Below are 19965 nucleotides of genomic sequence, written 5' to 3'. Positions count from 1 at the left end.
ATATAATATGCACAAAAGAGCCACTTCCTACAACAAACTCCCTGTTTTAAGTTGGTATTTGCTTTAGTTAGGTGTTTAATTAAAGACTATGGGATTGATTCTGTGCTGTGCCTCCTGAAACATGCTACACAGAAGGCATAGTTTATAGAGAGGGAAGGCAAAGGGGGCTTGATACCACCGTTGTGCTCTCCGGATTCTGGGCTGCTGCAGGAGCTGAAATGGTACCGGGTGTAAATTAGAGCTGCTCCAGGGAAAGCTGGAATTTATAGCAGCCTGTCCTGGGCTGCCTGTGAGCTATACCCCCCACAGGCCAGAATCCCCATCATGCTGAGCACTATGGGTATGTCTACACTGCAATTAAAAACCCACGGCTGGCCCATGCAAGCTGACCCAGGCTTGCTGGGCTCAGGCTGCAAGGCTGTTTAATTGTGCTGTAGACATTCAGGCTCAGGCTGCAGCCTGAGTTCTGGGACAATCCACCCTGAGCCTGAATGTGAATATGACAATTAAAGAGCCCCTTAGATCAAGCCCTGTGAGCCCAAGTCAGCGGACACAGGCCAGCCACAGGTTTTGAATTGTAATGCAGATATACCCTCTGGCTACTCCCTCTCTTGCACCTAGCTCTGCCTTCAGCACTGCCCTGTACTTGGGCCTGTGAGGAGGTATGCAGTATTGCCATCTCTTGCCATTTTTTTCGTGAGTACGGGATTTCAGAGAGAGCTGGAGCTCACCTCACAATGGGAGAAGAAACTCCAGCCCCCTGGCAAAGTTCAGTCCTTCTGAAAGCCAGCAGATTCTCCCCAACTCCCTCCATTCTCAGGGGGAGTGGGGCGGAGAGCAAAGAGCTTTGAAGGGACAGAGGGGACTCTGCTGCAGCCTCCCCCACCCCACCTGGGAGAGGGAGGTGAAGAATACCTGGAGGAGCAGAGGTGAGGTTGGGGTGAGGGGGGGCGTGGTGCAGGGGGGAGTTCAAAAATCAAAAGACAGACCAAAAAACCCCAAACCCCACAATATAATACTTTTTAAAAATTCTTTTGATTTTTGGGCCAGTCATTATTTTGGGGGTCTGAGTCATGATTTTTGATCTCTTGAGATTGGCATTATTGGACACAACATAGGGCTACTTATTTCAGCCCTCTGCTGCTCCTGCATTCAGGAAATTGTCCCCAGTCCCCTCGTGATTCCTGTCAAACTCTATGCACTACCGGAGTTGTGTACAGAGGCTGGGATGGGAATTGAAGTCCGATTTCATGTCGTAAAGGCAAGTGACTTTTGCTGGTACTGTAGTTTACAATAGGTGTTGCTTTGTATATTTGGATGCCAACCCCATACTGAAAACGGCAGAGTCAGATTCCAGGGCCTGAATTGAGTCCCATTGACCAACAGGGCTCCACATGGCTGCAGGGGTTTGACCACATAGTTCTCAGTGCAGTATCAAATCGTTGTTTGCAAGGTATACATTCAAAGACATGGCAATAATGGACCAAGTTTATTCCTGGAGTAAGCAGCAAAACCCTCCACCCCTTAATAGGAGTGTGTCTGCTTACACCAAAGTTGAATTTGACACATTAAATATTTATTTGGTTCTTTATTTACTCTGTGTATTTGAGTGCCCAGAGGCCCCAACCATACATTGTACTTATATAAAAAATGAGCGAAGATTTTTGCAGTAAATGGATCCCACAACTGGAAAGCAGACAGTGCTTTAAAAAGACAAAACCGTAATGTTTATGAAATCTGCATGAATGTAGAGAGCTCTGGATTAAAATAAACCCCCAGAACAGATAGAACATAAGGGAGGCATTAAACTGGTTATGGGTTGACAGGAGCCACTTGCTGTCATTCTTGAAACGGGGAGCCTGAAGCACTTGAACAATCAAGAGGCATGGCGAGAAAATATTTGTGGAAGTTCCTGCAGCCATCAGCCTGCTACCTGAGTCTGTTCCCTTGCTGCCAGGGCCGGCAGCAATTTACTCCTCTCTCCAAAACGTGTTGTTGTTTGCAACACACTTTTGAGCCTGGATCCAACCTGATGCTGCATTTCTTTTTTCACAGAGCTCCCCTTTCTCCTCCATGTTACATTAAAATGACTGAGGATGTGGAAAGTAAGGTAACAGGGTGATTTGAAACCTCCGGACCCACCTTATGTGTCAGGCTTTTCCCCTGTCTTTTAGACTACTCTGCCTCCTCCCAGAATTTTTGCTGAGCTGGGCTATTACTGTGTCACGCCCTCCTAAAGTTTCTGTTTTGACTCTCTCTCTTTAAAACGGGGCCTTTCATGCTGACTCAAAACGAGTCAGCTACGTGACGTGCCGCTCTGTGCCCCAGAGTCAGGTGTAAAAAAGAGTCTGCTACTGCATGTTGAGTTATTCTTGGCCAAAGTGTTTCTAAGACAACACAGGTGTTGCAATACATAAATCAACTTCAGAGAGAGGAGGCTGTGAACACACTTCAAAAGAAATCACACACTTGTCGGGTTACCTTGGATCGTATACATTGCTCTGATTTCAGGATTCTATTAAACCTTCCCTGAAAAAAGGCAATTTGAACAGAGAATGCTGCAGACTGTGTAAATTCAGCCTTAGCTCCGTTAGACGATTCCTTCTGGCAGTTTCTCTTCCACATCCTCACTGACTGCAGACAGAGGAGCTGTTGTTTAGCAACCAAAGATTCATTGAAGATCAACTATGAATATAAATCTAGGATCAAGAAAAACAAAGCAGAGCTCCAGTCATGCTAAGGAAATAGGTTTTCTTTCATTGCCTCACCAGCATGAAATAAGGGGGCATTAGGTTATGCTTCAGCCATTCAGTAAAGCTGCTGCTATTCGGAGCGGTTTAGGCCAGATTCTCTAGACATATGGCACATGCTTGTGTGTACCATATATAACCTAAAATATAGTATGATATAGAAGAGTGACATGAATATATAATGCCATTTAATAATAATACTATGACAGGGTGTACCAGGCATTTATTACCCCCATGCTGGAACCCCTACCACCTTGATGCACCCCTCCCAAATAAGGTGACCTTTGGATAAAAAGAACAGTGAATTTTTAGATCTGTAAGTGCTGCTCAGAGAGGCCACGCAGGATCAGATGCTGGTGAAACCCATAAGAAGTGGTTCTCCAGGGTCTAGAGGGGATGGGAGCAGACAGAAGCCAATCAGGACCCAGAAGGCAAGATTAAAAATGCTGGCTGCTTCTTCCAGGATGTAGGTCTAGGTGAAGCTGAGATGGGAGGAAAGAGCTCCTGTGTGATAATCCAGCAAACCTCACCTGGTCCTGGGGCCTATCCCTGTCTGCATCTTTTTGGTTGCACTTGAAAAGGACTGTTTTGTTTTATGGAATCTAAACTCCAGGTAGCTCTGAGTTGAATATCAATTTACTGCTGTAAAATGGCTGGCTTTGTAAGACACCCACTGGCTCAGGCAAGCATGTGACAAATATGTTGGGTTTTTTTAATTGTCTATAGATCTCAAAGCATTTTGCAAAGCAGGGTGCGTATTGCTATCTTAGTTTACGGGTGGGAAAACTGAGGTGTACTGACTTAGTCAAGGCCACATGGCTATCCAAGGAGGAGCAGCTAAAAGTAAGGTTAAGCAAAATTGGGCCAAGTGTTTCACTTGGTGTGTAGAGGATCTCTGAAGAAAAAGGTAGAAAAGGGAATGTTTCCAGGATACTGTTTTCAATTAGGTTGTGAGGATAAGGCATTGGTGCATTCCTATATTATGATCAGCATAGGTTTCTGTGCTCCACTGGCCGCAGAGAGAGATGGGGTTTTTTTTTGTTTTGTTTTGTTTTTTTAAATGCCTCCTTTGCATAACTGAGTTCCCCTCCCCCGTTTTCCCTAAAAGCCCCTGTTTGAGTGGTGGTAACCTGGATTTAAATCTGGTTGCTCAGGAATAGAGGGTCTGGGCATTTAACACAGCTGGTTTATTCTAGTAGAGTTTCCAGTTAGGAAAACTGATTTAACCCTTGAGGTGCTTCAGAATGACTGTTGTTTTAAATAACTTCAGGAGTTCTGTATAAAATCTTAGCTTGTTTAGCCACTTTTCTTTTTTTGTTTTAATATCAATGTATTGAAACTGCTACTATGTTGACAAACATGAATGAATAGACTTGGACTGTAAAAACAGCTTGATTGTAACAACACAAAACCTATACATTCATAATAAAACATGTTTCTCTTTTTAGCTCTGCCACCCTGGTTTGAAGAAGAGAATAAATATCATCCAATTCCTTTGGCCAAGGAGGTGTAGGGTCTGCAATATTTGACCTGAACCTTGGCCAAAGAACCTTGATGCTCAAGACACTGAGTCCTACTCTTAATACTTGAACGCAGTTAGAGCAGATGCTCAAAACACACAACAGATCCTATTTAAGGGCTTTGTACTGCCTCCATAACTCACATGGAGCAGTATGTATCTAAGCAGCCACATCAGCTTCAGTGGGACTGCTCACATAACTACCTACTACTCAACACAAGAAAGGGTGGCAAAATGAGGCTCCAGGCAACTTGACTAATAAGCTTTCAACACATCCATATGCTGTGCTGAGAGCAGGGCCGGCTCCAGGCACCAGGCACCCAAGCACATGCTTGGGGCGGCACCTGGTAAGGGGCGGCGGGGGGAGCGCGGCGCGGCATTCTGTGGGGGGGGGGCGCTCCGGTGGCGCGGCGCTGGGGGGGCGGGCTCTGGTTGCGAGGGGGCGGCGTGGGCGTGGCGCTGGAAGGGGGTTCCGGCAGCGCTTGGCAGGGGGCGGGGGCGGGCGGGCTCCGGCGGCGCTCGGCGGGGCGGGGCGTCGCGGGGCTCGGCACTCGGGGGGGGGGGGGGTTTCGGCGCGCGGCGGGGGGCGGCGCTCTGGGGGGGTTCCGGCGGCGCTCGGCTGGGGGGGGCGGTGCTTTTTTTTGCTGCTTGGGGCAGCAAAAAAGCTAGAGCCAGCCCTGGCTGAGAGTATTTCAGCAGGAGGGAATCGTTCAGGGAATCTGTAGTGAAAAATGAAGACTTTCACGTCAAAAATTACACATGTATCTCCAACTTAGATCAGTAGTTATCTTACTGTGTTCATGTATGATGGTTGATAGCCTATAAAATATATTTGGTGGACTCAGGTCATTTCATAGTGGACAGATCGCCATGTTGCAAAAAGTCCCATAACTGACTCCCTTGGTACCAGTCTCAGCAGAGAGGCTGGAGGATTGAGGGATGCTGAGTGGTTTCTATGTGCTGCTAAATACCCTCAAATCCCACTGACTTACTGACAGTCCTAAGAGAAGTGGGGTAAATTCCTGTGCTTGTGATATTTAAAAGTACTAAAGCATTGGGAGGAATATTTCTGTACCAGCCTGGGGATGGGATCTAGGCTTTCTCCATTTTTCTGTTCTGTCATGCAGTGAAGGGAATTGCATCAGAGGCAGCTGGTCACTAGAGTCTTGTGGGGTGGCTAAGCCCCAGCCATCAGCTTATACTAGACACTGTGTAGTGTGTATGATGTGGCTGCTGAGTTGCAATGTGCAGTACCACCTACTGCCTCTAGGAAGTTCCTGGTGAGGGCAGAACTTCTCCAGCCCCCTGCCTGCAATACAATTGGACTAATTCGATTTAGCTTCCCAAAAGGAAGGGGATTGCTGCCTGGAGCCACAGTCTATCCCAGCTGCCTCTGTTCCTGCTTCTACAAGCCCAGCAACAGGTAGAGGATTTCTGAGCTGGCAGGTTGAGTTGGGCGGACGGGCTTTCAGGGTTTCTGAGCTGGAGTTAATGTCAAGAATCTGGGGGACAAAGGTGGGAGCTGTGAACTTACTGAAGTGGGCAGGAGAAGGGTTCTGGCCTGGAGGAGGGATTTCTGAACCTAGAGTTTGAGGGACGGGGATGAGTTATAAGCCTTGGGGGAATTATCTTGGAGCAAGGAAGGATTTGGAGCCTTGGGGCGGGGAGTTGATTAGAGGTTCCAGATCCTGCTGGGCTCCAAGCTTGGTGTAGGAAGAGGAAGAGAGGTGTCAGGCTTGGGTATGTGAGGTTTTTAAGGTGAAAGGGGTTCTCACCCTACTTAAGTCATCTGGGAGGGGGAATTTTTTCCCTTAAGTTTTTATGAGAGCCTATTGATGATAAATGTATGACACTATGGTGTAAATTTTCAGAAGGGCTGAGGCCTGGCCTGTTCTCTTGTGGACACAACTTGCGCTTATACTTTTGCACATGGATTTCAGTTGTGGTCTGAAGTCTGCACACTCGCACCCTTGACTACATAATGTGCATGGCAAGCAGAAGGGTAGAAGTAGACGCATGCTGATTTGTGCCCACAGTTCTGTTGCAGATGCAAAAATGTAAGCCCCATTTATGTCTGCAAATGGAGGGTGCCCTTTTGGAAAACTTGACCCATTATGTAAACTATGCCTTGAAGATCCAGAAGGGTCTGTATTTGATTTAAAAAACATGGTTTCTACTGACAAGAGGAAAATCCATATAGAAAGTTACCACCAGATGCTTTTCAACCTTTGCCACAAAACCAGAAGGGACAATTTGTTGTCCAGTCTTTACTGATGACTCTGCATTATAGTAAGGTTGCCCAATCAGATTGGCCGATGTTGATTTTCTTTTGGAAGAAGATAAACAAACCAAGTAAGAAAAAACATTGGATACAAAATTTGAATCAAATGCCCTTTCATTATATTCTAGGTCAGACATCTCCCTCTTAAAGATTCAGAAAGGAAAATATATATATTTAGGGTATTTGTGGTAGCTGCTGAGAAATGAACTGTCTTCCATTCCCTCCTGATGTTATATTTTGGCAGCAAAAGATAAAAGAGATGCGCATTATGGTGAAGATCATGGCTAAATGGAGGTTAACGCTCGATAAACATATTCTGAAGTGGTTGCCAGCTCTGGATTTGGTCTCTGGCCAGTCTGTTGATGGAAAGGAGTGAGGAACTCCCAGCTGGGAAGAGATCATCCTGACAATCTTGAGGTTATCATGCCTGTAGGAGAGGGTCATTGGCTCTTTTGGGGTATATCACAATGACCTGAAATCAGAAACATTTTAATGGGGATGCATTTTGGAGGTCAATCTGTTTCGCTGTGATTCTGTAAATTATTGTATTGGTGCAAGTTACTATGCAGATGCATGGGATATGCAAGGTGGGAATAGTCTCTGCGCATTCCCCACCCCCTACGTTCACTGTCTGGGCACCTGAAAATGAACCACTTGGTCTGGCTGTTATTGTTGCAGACTGCATTTTTATTTCCTCTTAAAGCAAATACTGTAGTACCTGGATAAGGAACTTCTAATGTTACTGCTGCCACAGATAACACTTCAGCAAAGACTTGAACTAAATACATCCCACATTAAAATGCACCAAATGAACTGTTACACACCACTGCAGCAATCTGTTCAAAACCTATTTCTTGCCATGGTCAAAGGTCAAATCTCCATGCTTCTACTGCTCCATCTTTCAGCCCCTTTGATATTTTAGCTCAAAGCTTCTGCTGGGGGAATGGGTGGAACAGCACTATTCTGGGTTCAGTCTGACCTCATACACAGGCAATCACGATGAGCATGTGTCCGCCTTACTATGTGAAGGCCTTCAGAGTTCAATATTGTCACTCTTCTTTAACACACACATGACTCCAAGTGGAGAGATCAGGAAACACCATGGGACTTCAATGTCAACCATCTTCTTCACCAATGCAGCCTCTGGCATCTCCAAGATATGCCAGTGCCTAGAATAAATAGAACAGTTAGCTCAGACTTAAGCCACAGCAACAAAAACAATGATGGTAGTAAGAGAGACACTTCAGGAAACTTGCTGGAATGCTTACCCCAGCCTTCATTGAGGGCATCTGACCACCTATCATTATGGTGAAGCCTTGAGATAGCTCTTCAAGAAGATCTATTCGCAGCATCTCTTGTCCAAGACCAATAACTTGATAGAAAGATTGTTACAGTAACTCAGACATTCTATGTATAGTTCTGCCTCAAAATATGTATACTCCACTGCAGATGTTCCTTCTGTTTCATGACATAGGGATTTATGCAGATCCCCTGTTGTGTGATCATTAACAATCTTTGAAATATATTAAATTTGCATGGTGACCTATAAATTAATCTCCCGCTGTATCTATATATAGAATAAATTTACACAGTATGCCAGTAGCTTTCTTTCTTTCTTTTTAAATGTGAACACTACTGAATAGTCAGAAAGTAAATATGGTGGGGTGTTGTTTTTTTCAATAATCATTTTTCTTACTGTCTGTAGCACTAAATGGGCATTCCCCATAATGCATAATCACATTACATTGGCAGTGAGGAGTTTCCGGTCCAGTGTTGGATACTGCAGAATAGTTATTGTGTGTGCAGCAGTAGTACAGACAGTGGTCTTTTCTTGCACACAATGACTTACTTGTGATACTGAAGGTTAGCTTTTAGCAGATTACTAAAAAAAAGGAGTCTATTGCAGTTCTTGCAGGTCTCTGCGGATTCTTTTCAGCTTTAAAACACGGCATTTTAGCAGTCATTCAGTTAGGTCTGGATAGAGTGTCACTTCCGTTTAAAAAAAAAAGATTCAAAATCAATTAAACACCATTTTGAAATAGGAGAGACAAGCTGTATAGCACCAGTGAATGTGACACGCTGCTTATGCTGGATAATGTTCAGAAAGTTCCCACTGCTGATTCTGCTACAAGAGGGAAGCAGCAAAATCTACGGGCTTGTGCAAAAGGTTGGGAGCGAAGAACTTCAGCGTTCTCATCCCAGCTCTGTGACAGATTTACAGTGTGGCCTTGCCATATAACTGCCTCCTCCCTGAGGCTCAGTTTCCCTATGTGTAAAGTGGAAGCAATGCTGATTTACTCGCTTCTCCTGGAGACTTCGCTGTCATTATTAACAAGTGACTCCTCAAAGTATTATTATGTATTTGGACCCTGCCTCTTTTTATTTCCATAGTTCATTTCAGAAATGTGCTGATGTGAGACAATGTTCCCCCCACAATAAAACAAAAAATAGGGGTGAGGGTCAACATTTTAAAAGTAAGATTCATGTCTCTGACTATATTTCTACAGCTTGGGTCAGAATTTTCCCTCCATCAATCCTGCTGCTTCCCTGTACTTGACAGGTCTGTTCTGTATGCAAAATTTCTTTTCTGTAACTGACAAGAGATTCGGTTTATGGTAGGTCACACATCTCTGCCGCTTCTTTTTCTTGTCTCTTCTGTTTGTTTTTCCTCTCCTTCCCTGTTGTCTCTTACCTTCTCTTCACTCTTCTGCCCCTTTGCCTATTCCAACTCTGCCTTGTAACTCACCTCTCACCCCCACTCTTTCTATTCCTCCTTGTCTCAGCCCCAGTGCATTACTATTGTGGAAGATTCCAAGTGCTTTGACATTGGATACTTGTAGTTTGAGTGTCTAATGCTAGTAGAGCAAGTAGTGTGAGACTCTGGAAACACTACTACATTAGACTCCAGACAGCAATGTTTAGCCAGCTGATAGCCAGTCAATATTATGTTAGACTGGTTTGTTTTTAAATTGGTAAAGATAGGCCCTTGTATACCTGAGACACTTGTATTTACATTATATATGGAGAAAATATAGCCTATTAGGTAAATAGTAGTGCATATTATTTTTCATAGGAAGTCAGGATACTGAGTCTAGCTAAATGAGAACAAAAGCATTGCTGTTACTTCTATCTCCATGGTAGCCAGGACCCTGATCTGGAACCAAAGCATTGTCACAAGAACCAAACCATTGCAGTTGTGTCCAGCACTCTTAAATAATAATATAATAAAACTAAATGTCCTTGTTATTGAGAAAGGTGCTACATAACTTTAGAAGTATCAAAATCCAGTTTCTTTACATTTCTCTCATTGTAAAAACTAAATCTTATTTTTGTGATTTTTATGTATGTGGTATCAACTAGGAAATTGCTTTAAAAAATACTATAGTTTATACATACTCTTCTCAATGTTTATGCAAGGTTCTCAATGTGTTTTTCTTGAATTCATGGAACAATAGAGGATCTCACTCCTGGGGCAATTTAACACTTGGAAATTTTTGACTCTAAACTCAGGCTTGTAGCCTACTAGATGGATTGTCTATCTGTGTTGGTGAGAAGCATGTGGGACCAATCCTCCAATGGGGTAAATTGAGGTAGCTCTGTTGAAATCACTATATATATGTCATTTTCTTCCTGCTGAGGATGTGGCCCACTGAGTTTAAATCCTGTAGGGCGGTGTGTTTTGATTACAAAAATTAAGTATGCCTGCTTTTTTCTCTGTATGAGATGGATCAAAGGGAGAGTAAGGGCACTTTAGTTATCTAAACAAGTAACTTCCCTTAGCATCTATGCAAGTTACACCGCTATATCAAGGTGAGAGGAGACTCCTTTAAGTTTTAAGCACTTAATTTTTATCAGTCTTAATCATGCTGTGTCTAACTAAAATATTTCACTAGCTCTCTTTGGTAGGGGAAACAAAATATAATCAAGTTTTGAATGCTCACAAAGCTTAGGATGAAATAGGGAATATACAAAGTTTCAACTCTAGGCCTTAAGCTAAATTTGGTTTTTGTTACGTTTCTGTTCTTTTCTAGAGCAGTGGTTCTCAACCAGGGGAACCCATGTATACCTAGGTCTTCCAGGGGGTATTCAACTCATCTAGATCAGTGTTTCTCAACCTGGGGGTTGCAGCCCCCAAGGAGGACCACGGGACAGGTTGGGAGGGTGGGGGCGCCATAGGGGGTCCTGAGAAGCTCAGTTATATGCTTCACCTCTGCTGCCTGGGGCTCAGGCTTCAGATAAGGCTCAGAAGTGAAAAACAGGCTCAAATATCATAATGAAATGTAAGTACAATATTTATATTCCAATCAGTTTGTTTTATAATTATATGGTAACAATGAGAAAGTGAGCAATTTCTCAGCAATAGTGTGCTGTGACACTTTTGTATTTTATATCTGATTTTGTAAGCAAGTCGTTTTTAAGTAACATGAAACTTGGGGTACGCAAGACAAATCAGACTCCTGAAAGGGGTACAGTAGTCTGGAAAAGTTGAGAACCACTGTTCTAGAGGCTGTAGAAGCTCCCCCTGGTGGTTAATAATATATTAAAGTTTATGGTTTTGCTTTACCAAAGAGCGTGTTGATATAAATTCATTTAAAAGACCATGGATGCAAATCTTTTTGGATTGTGCTTTCATAAAATATACTTATTAGTGCTAACAAAGTTTTCTTTCCGTGTGATATAAGTGAATGAATGAATAGTCTTTTATTTTTTCAACCGAAAACAACAGGTGAAATCTAATATTTTTAAAGTCCTAAAAAATATTCAAAAGCCACTGGGGTTAATAAATATTAGTCATTTAAAAAGACAAATAGAATTAGATTATCTCAAGTGTGCCTATGCTTACAAGTGTATAGAGATTTGAAATGGACAAGAATCTCGCTCTCTGACTCAACCTGGATTCTGATCCATCACAACCCTCTTCTGGCTCACACGATCAAATCTGTTAGAAAGAAAGGAGGGATAGTACCTTGTGCGTGTGTCTATGTCCATGAGCACAAGAACTCTGGCATTGGGACAGATTCTGATACCTTTACTCATGTTGAGAAGCACACCTCTACCCTGATATAATGCGACCCAATATAACACGAATTCAGATATAACGTGGTAAAGCAGTGCTCCAGGAGGGCGGGGCTGCGCACTCTGGTGGATCAAAGCAAGTTCGATATAACGCGGTTTCACCTATAATGCGGTAAGATTTTTTGGCTCCTGAGGACAGCATTATATCGAGGTAGAGGTGTACCTTGTTTCACAATTAACCCCATTTTTTGTGGTGAATTAAAAAAAAATTTAGAATTTTATTTTTTACATTTTTTTAGTAAGAGGATCAGAATCTGTCTCTTTGTATATTATTACTGATTGCTTATCCTTGTGAGGAGCTGATATTTTAACACAGTGTTTGTTTTGGAGGCTTTCAACTTTATTTGGTAAATTAAGGAAAATTATATATAGGAATGTGGGTGGGTTAACATTGCCCTTAGGCCTGGTACTGCATTCCTAGATTGTGTTTTTGTAGTTGGAAGCTGCAGTTGTCTTGTTTTAGTGTGTGATGAAGTTATGCTCTTTGTGAGCTGGCTTGTGACATAAGCTAGTGGTAGATTGGTGTGTGTTAGGGGGGCTGGGGGTTGGGTTGGGATGTTTTTATATTTCTTTTATTCTGTCCACTGTAGATAATTTATTGTTTTGTTTGTAAAGGATGCTTTCAACTTAAGCCATAATTTTGTCTAAAAATATTGTCCCAGCTATTGTTACGATAGCACTTCAGATTGCTTTAACTGAGCTGAGGTGGTGATAGGGGGCGGGGAGCTCTATTCTTTCTCATGTTCTCACTTTGTGAATTTGATGGCATTTTGTATAGTCATCTTCCCTGTTCCACTTGTTATTTGTGTCGGTCTTTTTAGGTAAAAACAAGGGAAGGAATGCATTTTTTAAAATAGGGACAACATAGTTTAGCAGAGAAATTAATGGACAAATGGAGGATTTAAAATTTAACTAGATTTTATATGGACAGTGCCATTAAGGTTAATGTTAGTAAAAAGTGCTGAATGATGGTACATGAGACTATGATCTAGTGGATAGGTCACAGGACAGGGAATCAGAAAACCTGGGTTTATGTTCCTAGTTATGGCCATTGTTGGCTATGTAACCTTGGACAGAGGTATGTCTGTGCTTCTATTTCCTCTCCTACCTTTTGTCACTCTTATCTTAAAAACAGGGACTGTCTCTATTAACTATGTGTATGTACAGTGCTAGCACGATGGTGCCCTGATCTTGGTTGAGGCTTCGAGGCACCTTGGTAACACAATTAAAAATAAACAACAGAGATTGCTCTGCTACCGCATACACTAACTTTCCCACAATGGCCCACCAATGTGCCCTACCTATTCCTCTCTATCTAATATGGCCTTCATCACCTTAGTATCTGAGCACCTCACAATCTTCAATGTATTTTAGGCTCACAACACTCCTGTGAGGTAGGGAAGTTACTTTTATCCCCATTTTGCAGGTGGAGAAGCGAGGCACAGGTTGATTAAGGCCCAGATCCTCAAATACCTTTGAGGATTTGGCCTAAGTGACTTGTACAGGTCACACAGGAAGTCTGGATGAGCAGTGAATTGAACTCAATCTCTTGTAGCCTAGGTTAGCACCCTAACCACTGGACCATCGCTCCTCCCCAGCACAATTCAATGCCTGGAGAGACCTCTGTGAGAGGGTAGTTCAGTCTCTGCCCAGTCATTCCTTAGCCACCACAGAGAATGGTTTCAATTAGTGGCAAGAGCGGTTGTTTTTGTGATGTGGGTGCTTGTCCATTGGAAATTGGACTTGAGCTCACTGACTCATTTCACATGGGACCATTACAGCCATCAGATGGTAACAGTTTTTGCTCATGACTGATCTGGACTGAATTTAAAATGGCAATATAGAGATGAAAGCCTTTATCTTGTTAACTCTCTTGATCCACGCAATCCCCCCAGATGCTGTTAATATACTGCAAAGAAAGTCATATTTTATATTTATTCTGGAAATCTTTCAGTAGGAAAATTGTGGGTATATGGTAATGTGTTTTTCAGATTGACCAAAGTAGAAACTGTGTATCAATTAAACTTTAGTTGGGGTATATAATCTATTTATTATATCACAACACAAAATGAAACCAAAATCAAATATTCACAAACAAAATAACTTCTGACAGCACACCCTTTTGTAGCATCAGAAATAAAGATATTTTATAGAGATGTAGAAGTTTGTCGTCATTCATATGTATGACTAAAATCCATGGCCTGTTTCTCCTTACTTACACCCATTTTACATAGGCTTAAAATAGACTTGTGTGAGTGTAAGTCTACTGACTTCAATGTAGCGACTGCTAATTCACACAGGAGAGAAATGAGCTCAGGGTCAGACTTACGTTTCCCTTATCTAGCTATCACACCAAAGTTATTTATTACATAAATATTTCTATTATGTACAGAGTTATTCCCTTTTATAATGGTATCTTGACCCTACCTGCAGCAGAAACTAAAAACAAGCTATGCTAAATGCATATTTGTTCATTTACATCATAAGGGTTAGGCAAATTTTTACAGTTTTTCTTTTGTATTTCTTTATTGTTTTACATTTTTTCCCTTTTCTTTTCAGTGCCATGTATTATAGTTAGCTATGCCGTTGTGGTGCATGAAAAGGATGTGTGGAATTTCTTTCTAAGCCCAGCCCAGATATTTTCAATTGTTCAAGCCCTTCCAAATTTAAAAATAAGTGATTAGATTTGGTATGGGACACCATTCATATATGTTTAATTTGGTTTTCATTTGCCAATACTATTGGCATGCCAGGATTTCAGGGCAAGATTAAACTTTTAGTTCATTCTTATCTAGGGGTAGTTGTGAAATGAAATTCTTACTTTTTCTTTCCCTGTCTGCTCCCCTCCCCCAAAAGGGGCCCAATCCTCAGAGGCCTCTCATATGCCACAAAATGCTGGGCCCTCTCCCATATTTGCATGAGCAATGCCTATTTAGCTGTATTCTTTCTTATCTGTTAAATATGAGTAAGAAGTTGCCACAGTAGTAACTTGAATGGAATCATAGTCCTTAAGGGCTACAATTAGACTTCAGGCACAGCTCTGAGCAAAAGGGTGTGGTATGAGTTGCACCTCCTCAGAAGCAGCCCTGAGAGATCTCCTGACTCAGAGCACCGCTCAGACATAATTCCTCCCCTTCCTCTTGCTTCCTTTTAAGGAGCGGTAAATTCCTGCTAGCCTATACTAGCATTAATTACTACCCTCTGCCCCACCTTAGTTTGCACTAGTTCAGCTACTCTGGCCAGTGAATGGGGGTGGAACCAAAGCTCTACTCATTCTTCCAGTATGGGATGAACTAGATAATTAACCCTGCTTAATCCCACATGGCTGAATCCAAGGCCTGGATAATCTGGGTAGGAGGGAAGGGAAGAGGGTTTTAGTTCCTTGTGCAGGTATGAAGTCAAAGTCCCTCTCTTTATTTACTTTTTTGTTCAGCCCTGAGCTTGGGCAATAGAAACAAACTGCTTGGACAGTTTCACTTTTTGTTTTAGCCAGTTTCACTTTGTGATTCTCATGCCCTAACTAGGCCAGGGCTGTGTGTGTTTGGGTTCAGCAAGCTGCAAGAGAGAGAATGTTTTTGAAGAATTTTGTTCTGCATACTACCTGGCTAGTAAAATCCTCCTGTTGAATTCAGGAAGTCTGTTAGAACTGTTACTGGTGGATAGTGTCATCATCTCCATATGGAAAGGCCAGGTGCCAGCACTGCTCAAATGAGCAACGTTTAGGCCCCTGCTCAAGGAGTCATCTCTGGATGCTGATAATCTCACTAATTATCACCATGTCTCTTACCTTCCTGTGTCAGGGAACCTTATTGTGAAGGGTGTGGCACGGCAGCTCTGGCTTTATCTGGTTTCCTTCTGCTCTCTTGGGCCCTTTCAGTGTGGTTTTAGATTTGTATATGGCAGGATTGGTGGTATCTTTTCCCAATGGATGGAAGACCAAATATCTTTGCTAGGTTTTTTTAGATCTGTTGGTTGCATTTGATAGCTATTGGATGTTGATAAAATTGTGGATCCTGGTAAGAGAAGATGGAATTGTGTTTTGAGGGTGTCAGAGGGTGAACTGATAGGATGTGGGAGGCCGTGTTGTGTGACTGCTCATCTGTCCCAACAGCTCTCTCAAGTGCCATGCCACAGGATTCTGTTTTGTCATCACTCTTGATTAACCTGTACTAGAGCCTGCTGGAGGAGATAGCTAAGGTAGTTTGGGTTTCAGTGTCATCAAAATGTTGTGAACTCAGTTCTGCACTTGGGTGAAATCCTGGCTCCATCAAAGAAAATGGTAAGACTCCTACTGAATTCAGTGGGGCCAAGATTCCATCCCTTGTGTTTATCAGCCAGGGGAAGGAAGAGACCTGTACTGCTTTCCTTTGCCACCCTCCATCTAGTGTCCCCAGAGGGCAGCTACCTGACACAGCAGGCACACTGCTTTGCATTTCACCTGCTAGCAGTATGCACAGCCATGCAGCCACAGGGAGGTTCTGGTCAACTGTGTTTTTCTTTCATCTCTTCTTGACAACCTCTTCTCTCAGATGCAGGCATGACCACAGATCTCCATATCTTTGTCACTGCTCTGGATGGGGCAGCAACCGAATATCACTCTCAATGCTTCCGTGTAATATGGAGCTGCCATTCTCAGAGTTGTGTCTCGCTTGTAACACGTTACACCTCAGCAGCAGTTTGCAGTCTGCTGCTAATAGTAGTTCAAGCAGGGGTGAAAGTACGATAAAAGATTTACTGGTCTGGAGGCTGGGCCTTGGGCAGAAGTGGCGGGGCTGGGGGTCAGCCTCCCCCACCCAGTCGTTCCACACAGCCCGGCCTGTGCTGCCCGGGGCTCTGGCTGCAATTTAAAGGGCTCTGGGCTCTGGCTGCTGCTGCAGTAGCAGGAGGCGGGAGCCCCGGGCCCTTTTAAATCGCTGGGCTCCGGGGAAACTGCTCCTTTCCCCCCATCCCATCGGTGGCCCGGGGGGGCAGGGCAAAAGGGGCAGCGACATCGGCTGTGTACAGGCTGGTATCGGCTGCCACTTCTTACCGGTACACCGTACCGGCCCACTTTCACCTCTGAATTCAAGGTGTTGGTTTTTAATAAATAAAGCCCTATAAGGGTTCAGGTCCTGGCCAGCTTAGAGACTGCCTCTTTCCTCACATACTTTTCCAGGGGTTCAGATCAAATGACTTGTTCAAGCTAACAGCTCCGGGAGGTAGGATATTGTCAGTGAATGGACCTTGGCTCAGAAGCTTGCTTCCCGCTGTAGGTCTGATAGTATCTGGGTTTGTTGACATTTTGGGTGGTGCTGTATGTTTAGTTAGGTGTTCCATGTAGCATCACTTAGTTTGCTTTTCAGGAGGCTGTTAAATCCTCAAGTTGCCAGTGTGTCTCTTTTTGTTTTGTACAGTTGAAAACACAATAATTAATACATGGGCCTAGGAGCACAATAAGTACATTCTAGAAACTGAAACTAACTAAAGAAAAGATTTTTCACTGATTTTTTTTTTTAAAAGCCTGAACATTTCTGTTCTCATTGGATGTGGTGATGGGAAGGGCTGTTATGATCATTGTCACTTTAATCAGCTGTTTTGTGGCCACAGTAAATTTGTGTAAGGGAGGAGATTATATATCAATATAACATTTTTGTTGTTTTTTCATCAAATTGTAATTTACTGGCCTGATTTTTTTCACTCTGATCATTAATTAGTTTACACTGAACTTTAGTGGTTTATTATCTGTAAAAATGCTCTTATTTCAACTGTCTATATCTAATTAAGAAACAATTAATTACTGTGCCATTGATAGTTGTAAAGAATAACCAAGTGAAAGCTAAATATAGATCTCTCTCTGCCTTTTTTTATACAAACTTTATTAAGCAAATCCGCACGAAGAAAATACATAGAAATTCAGATGAAGTAGGAAATTTCCTACTAGTGGCTCTGGCATTTAATCATTACGGGATCCTGACACAACACCACTATTGTATTAAGGTTGCCCATTTCATTGCCACTTCATTAACATTTTTAAATAAGTTGGTCTGTGTTATTTTTAATGTCTGTTTGATTATGAATTACAATGTTGATGAAAAGGATGATTAAATAGTAAAGAAAGGCATCTTTATGTCCTGGCACCTCTGATTTCATTTGTTGCAGGGGAACATAGAACATACTGCAAAATCACAGTGATATATCCGCTCTTTAAGAGTCCAATCCAGTTCACTATGAAGAAGCCCATGAGCTACAAAGTTCAGACTGACATTCAAATGACTCAAACTGGAGGGTTGTTTTATGGCCAATGGTTTATCCCATCCCATCTCCTAGAACTGGAAGGGACCTTGAAAGGTCATCAAGTCCAGCCCCCTGCCTTCACTAGCAGGACCAAGTACTGATTTTGCCCCAGATTCCCAAGTGGCCCCCTCAAGGATTGAACTCACAACCCTGGGTTTAGCAGGCCAATGCTCAAACCACTGAGCTATCCCTTTTTTCAGAATATTTTAGACACACGGGTCAGCTACACCGTTAGGACCCAAACAAATGTAGGTTTGTTTGGAGATGGAGTTTTGATTCAGGCCCTTCTCCAATCTCGGGGTATCTGTGGGTTTATGCAGACACTGGAAGGTCACCGATGCTGCCTCCATGTAAGCCTACTCTGGAGAAAGATAGGTGGAAGCCTTCTCTCATTAACAAAGCTCAATACCAGTAAACTGCAAAATCTGGTGGAAAATAGATCACTGAAATGAGTATTCATCTGCCATACTTTGCTGCTCTGTGATTCTCCGGACTTTTCATCCAGCTCTTTCATCCAGGGCCATGTAGCCTCCAAGACAATCCAGCCTCCTGGTCTTTGGGCTGCAGTTATATAGTTACACTTACCTGCTGCAGGCTGCTCCTGGAGCCACCCAACAACCATTATGTTGGGAAAAAGTCCTCTTAGCCAAGGAGGGAAATGCAGCCAGGGTGTTACCCTTAGATTACAGCAGGAGCACATCTTCCAGCTGCATTGCTCCTTTCCTTTCCACAGCTGACCTCTTCAAGGAAGCCTGATTGCTTTTCGCCACACCTTTTAAAATTCTTCAGTCATCTGGGAAGAACTTGTTTCCTTGCTGCTTTAGGGTATCTGGGACTCTTGGAGCAAGTGTGACTTTGACACCATTTCCAGACGGACAGATTGTTCCGTGTGACAGTCAGCTGGGTAGAATCACAGAGTATGGATCTCATCCTGAAAGGAGCCAAGCACCCTCAATTCCCACTGAATGCATTTGGCAAAGTGCTTACAGCACCTATTTCAAGGCAGGTGCAATAAGTGTAGCTAAACTGTACTGACAACGTTCTTATTAAATAAAATATTATTCAAATCAGTGCAGAAGACCTGTCGGCTCTTGCTAACTTATGTTAATATTTGCTGCTGCCACCCTGGTTTAGCAATGAATCTTTCTAAGCATAGTTCTCTTACATCTGCACATCCGAGCTTGCAGTGTGACACTAGCCATATCCAGCAGCAGTATGATCCTGCAGTGTGATAAGCATCCTCATCTTCCACTGACGTCATGTGGAGTTGAGGACACCCATCACCTTACTGCAGTGCTCAGTAACTTGCAAAACTGAGATATGAAACCCACTAATGATGCCATCGTGAAAGATCAGAGCAGAATTCAGTAGCTGGAGTAAAAGTCCTCTGATTGTTGTTTTTTTCTTCGTGATGCTCAGTTTAACCTGTTTTTGTTGTGAACAGATGTAGCTAAAGAAGATGACAAACAAGCTTCTTCTCTATAGAGACCATTTTAATTAAATAAAGTCACTATTTTTTGACATTTTAAAAATATATTGAGGGATCAGTTTTTCTGAGCCAGTTCCACCTTATGTTTCTGGCGCTGCATATTGCGCACACATATGCAGATGTTACAAGAATGTAAAAAGACTTGAGTAGCTCAAATTGTATTATTTATTTTTAGAGGGCCGGATTGTGAGCCCTTTGATCACCTTCCCAAGCAGTTACTCATTCGAGCACTGTGACTGCAGTAGCATAGTCATGTGACTAACTGCTCACCACAGTGAGTAAAGGGTTCACATCTGGCCCTTAGATTTTTTTTAAGCCAGTGTTCTGGTCTCTGGTATCAAAAGGTTGAGAAACACTGCTCTAGAGCCCCATCCAGCAAAGCACTTAAACACATGTTAAACTTTAAGTACCGAAGTAACCTTAATGAAGTCTACTTAGTGAGATTACTCTTAATTTGTTGGATCAGGGACTAGGTGGCAGAAATAGAGCACAATCCAAAATACGATCAGTAACATATGAATTGCAAATATACATTGAAGTTACCTCTTAGCTATAAATATCAGTTTCCATAACACAG

The 19965-nt window shown here is 42.8% G+C and overlaps 1 protein-coding gene across 40 annotated transcripts in view; it reads left to right on the top strand.

Annotated features, from left to right (window-relative positions):
- The window catches only part of COBL (cordon-bleu WH2 repeat protein), a 245375-nt gene that overhangs the window by 36880 nt on the left and 188530 nt on the right, over positions 1 to 19965 (top strand). The window contains exon 1 of one of the 40 annotated variants that reach the window (XM_065583938.1): positions 14938 to 15016. The exons of 38 other annotated variants lie outside the window; for them this stretch is intronic. The gene's annotated coding sequence lies outside the window, so the exon portion shown is untranslated. Of the gene's footprint in view, positions 1 to 14937; positions 15017 to 15503; positions 15643 to 19965 lie in introns of those variants that run through there. One more of the 40 variants, XM_065583936.1, reaches the window with a different exon arrangement.

Source organism: Chrysemys picta, chromosome 2 (assembly GCF_011386835.1).
Source record: "Chrysemys picta bellii isolate R12L10 chromosome 2, ASM1138683v2, whole genome shotgun sequence".
Classification (NCBI taxonomy): Eukaryota; Metazoa; Chordata; order Testudines; family Emydidae; genus Chrysemys; species Chrysemys picta.
This window is presented reverse-complemented; position numbering and strand designations above follow the sequence as displayed.